Source organism: Chiloscyllium plagiosum, chromosome 7 (genome assembly GCF_004010195.1).
Source record: "Chiloscyllium plagiosum isolate BGI_BamShark_2017 chromosome 7, ASM401019v2, whole genome shotgun sequence".
Classification (NCBI taxonomy): Eukaryota; Metazoa; Chordata; class Chondrichthyes; order Orectolobiformes; family Hemiscylliidae; genus Chiloscyllium; species Chiloscyllium plagiosum.
This window is the reverse complement of record NC_057716.1, coordinates 32,136,354-32,139,943: the sequence shown is the minus strand read 5'-3', so window position 1 is coordinate 32,139,943 and position 3,590 is coordinate 32,136,354. Positions and strand designations below refer to the sequence as shown.

General features: G+C 42.7%; 1 long non-coding RNA gene across 1 annotated transcript in view; it reads right to left on the bottom strand.

Annotated features, from left to right (window-relative positions):
- Window positions 1–1,328: 1,328 nt before the first annotated feature.
- Window positions 1,329–3,590, bottom strand: part of LOC122551444 — a 14,221-nt gene continuing 11,959 nt past the window's right edge. The window contains exon 3 of the long non-coding RNA XR_006312102.1: window positions 1,329–1,454. This is a non-coding gene — a long non-coding RNA (uncharacterized LOC122551444). The remainder of the gene's footprint in view (window positions 1,455–3,590) is intronic.

Sequence of the window (3,590 nt, the reverse complement as noted above, 5' to 3'; positions counted from 1 at the left end):
ATAAAATTATGAAAGGGATCGATAAGATAGAGGCAGGTAACTCGTTTCACTGGTGGGTGAGACTATGTCTAGGAGACATGGCTTCAAAATTAGGGAGAGTAGATTTAAGACAGAAATGAGGAAGAACTGCTTTTCCCAGAGAGTAGTGAATCTATGGAATTCTCTGCCCAAGGAAGCAGTAGAGGCAGCTTCATTAAATTTATTCAAGACACTGTTGGATGGGTTTTTGCATATTAGGGAATTAAGGGTTGTAGGGATAATGCAGGTAGGAGGAGCTGAGATGATGGATACATCAACCATGATGTTAATTAATGGGGGAATAGGACGACAGGCCTAACAGCCTACTATGATAAAAACAGGGTTATACTTCTGAAGTTCTATAAGGCTCTGGTCAGATAACATTTGGAGTAATGTGTGCAGTTTTGTGCCCTGTATCTCAGGAAAGATGTAGTGGCCTTGGAGTGGGTTCAGAGGAGGTTCATGAGAATGATCCCAGGAATTAAAAGCTTAACATATGAGGAACGGGTTGAGAAGTGGCAGTTGGAGTTTAATTCAGATAAATGCAAGGTGCTGCATTTTGGGAAAGCAAATCTTAGCAGGACTTATATACTTAATGGTAAGGTCCTAGGGAGTGTTGCTGAACAAAGAGACCTTGAAGTGCAGTTTCATAGCTCCTTGAAAGTGGAGTCGCAGGTAGATAGGATAGTGAAGAAGGTGGTGGTATGCTTTACTTTATTGGTCAGAGTATTGAATATAGGAGTTAGGAGGTCATGTTGCAGCTATACAGGACATTGGTTAGGCCACTGTTGGTCTCCTTCCTATCAGAAAGATGTTGTGAAACTTGAAAGGGTTCAGAGAAGATTTACAAGGATGTGCCAGGGTTGGAGGATTTGAGCTATAAGGAGAGGCTGAACAGGCTTGGGCTATTTTCCCAGGAGCGTCGGAGGCTGAGGGGTGACCTTAATGAGGTTTACAAATTATGAGGGGCATAGTTAGGGTAAATAGACAAAGTATTTTCCCTGGGGTTGGGGAGCCCAGAACTAGAGGGAATAGGTTTAGGGTGAGAGGGGAAAGATATAAAAAAGACCTAAGAGACAACTTTTTCACGCAGAGGGTGGTACGTGTATGGAATGAGCTGCCAGAGGATGTGGTGGAAGCTGGTACAATTGCAACATTTAAGAGGCATTTGGAAGTCGGTTTATGAATAGGAATGGTTTGAAGGGATATGGGCCGGGTGCTGGCAGGTGGGACTAAATTGGGTTGGGATATCTGGTTGGACCGAAGGGTCTGTTTCCATGCTGTACATCTCTATGACTCTGGGTCTATACTCTATATAGCTGAGAAGGATAAGGGGGAATCAAATTGAAACTTACAGAATACTGAATGGCCTGGACAGAGTGAATGTTGAGAAGATGTTTCCATTGATTGGAGAGACTAGGACCCAAGAGCACAGCCTAAGAGTAAAGAAAACACCTTTTAGAATGGGGAGAAGAACATAGAAAAATACAGCGCAGTACAGGCCCTTTGGCCCTCAATGTTGCGCCGATCCAAGCCCACCTAACTTACACTAGCCCACTATCCTCCATATGCCTATCCAATGCCCGTTTAAATGCCCATAAAGAGGGAGAGTCCACCACTGCTACTGGCAGGGCATTCCATGAACTCACGACTCGCTGAGTAAAGAATCTACCCCTAACATCTGTCCTATACCTACCACCCCTTAATTTAAAGCCAAGCCCCTCGTAATAGCTGACTCCATACGTGGAAAAAGGTTCTCATGGTCAACCCTATCTAAACCCCAATCATCTTTTACACCTCTATCAAGTCACCCCTAAACCTTCTTTTCTCCAATGAAAACAGCCCCAAGTGCCTCAGCCTTTCCTCATACAATAACTGTCATGAAGGACAACAAAACGTGAAACACCCTTCCTATGTTCCCCACATAATAAAATTCCTTTAAGATATTTTTGAATAATCAGTTCAGAGATGTTATAACACACCTTTGAAGCAGGTAGAATTTGAATCTGACTGCTCCAAAGGTGTGTCAGAACATCAGCTTTCCACTTCACTGCAAGTTCTTTAAGATTTCCTTTAATTTTCTTTTATATCCAGAAGAGCTCTCCTGCACAACTGAACAGTTTTTAAAATCACCTGTGGGACTTTTCATCTATTAACCACTAGCAGTGCAAAGATGTTTAAGGCACTTTCTCTATACCAAATTAGCCCCAGAGCAGTGTCTGAGCAGGGATATGAACAGGGACAGATTAAAAGTCTGATGCTCAATGTACTGAGTTATCCAGGTGTGAAGGACACTACTACTGCACCACAAGAGGACCCTCTTCAAAGTCTTTAATTTTTTTAATTTAACCTGTTTTTCTAACCAACCTGTTCAGTGATGTTATTACACACCTCTGGAGCAGGTGGGACTCCCAGTCCAGAGATAGGGACACTACCACTGATCCACAAGAGGGCCTTTCAACTAACCCAAACTTACCCGCACAAAGTTTTCACATAACATGCCATCAGCGTCTCGGCCCTTTATTTAACCTATTTTTCCTAACCAACCTGTTCAGAGATGTTGCACAGCTCTGGAACAGGTGGGACTTGAACCCAGACCTCCCTAGTCCAGGGCAGGGACACTATCACGGCACCACAAGTTGGCCATGATAAAAATGAAATCAGTAACTGACTTTATCCACAAGTATCAACAATAACCCAGTACCATCAGACCAAACATCATGTGTACAATTCAGGGCAGCTGTGAACAAAAGTGTGAGTGTAATGTTGCAAATATGCTGATTAAATGCAGTTTAATCAGGTCATTTATCAACGACCTGTTACTCAGTCAAGGGAGAGTTCTTAAAGCAATTGTATTAAAGAGCCTTTAATCATCTGTAGGCTTTGTGGAACATGATCAATGATCTTGTTGGTGGGGACCCATAACTCCTCCTTTCATTGTGGTATCTGTTTCAGCAGGAGAAACTTCAAACACTAACTCCTCCCCAAAAGGCTCAAGTCAGACAACACTGTGAGGGACTTGCATATGAAGTTAACTTGGCTCATTTCCTACTCTTTCTCTTTCCTTGCTCCAACCTCTACCATTGCCCATTCGCCAATATCTGCCACACGTACACAAAAGGCAGAAATCAAAGAATAGACTCACATACCCACAGAGTCCAGACTGACAGATTTGTTTTCTGAGGAACCCTGAGAGCAGCACGATTAGCAGTAATGTGTACTTTCAAAGTTTCAGTTTATTCCAACTGTCAATTGTGGTTTAGTGGCAGTTCAATGGTTGGCCGGCTTACTGTCATCGAGTGTGGAAATCACAAATTTACTCCTGATCTTGCAAATCCCTAGGTGGGTACTCCTATCCAGGAGACTGTAGGAAAATGGTTCTCTTAATGTCTGAAATACACTTCAGAATAAAAGTATACCTGAGCTCTTTTGTCTTGAAAAATTATGAAGGAGATAGAACCTCATGGAGGCATATCAGACACCAAGGGTGACATTTTATAGCTTCTCTCGTGAAGCTTAGAAGCAGCAAGAGCATTGATTAGATGGGATGATGATGATGATGATGATGATGA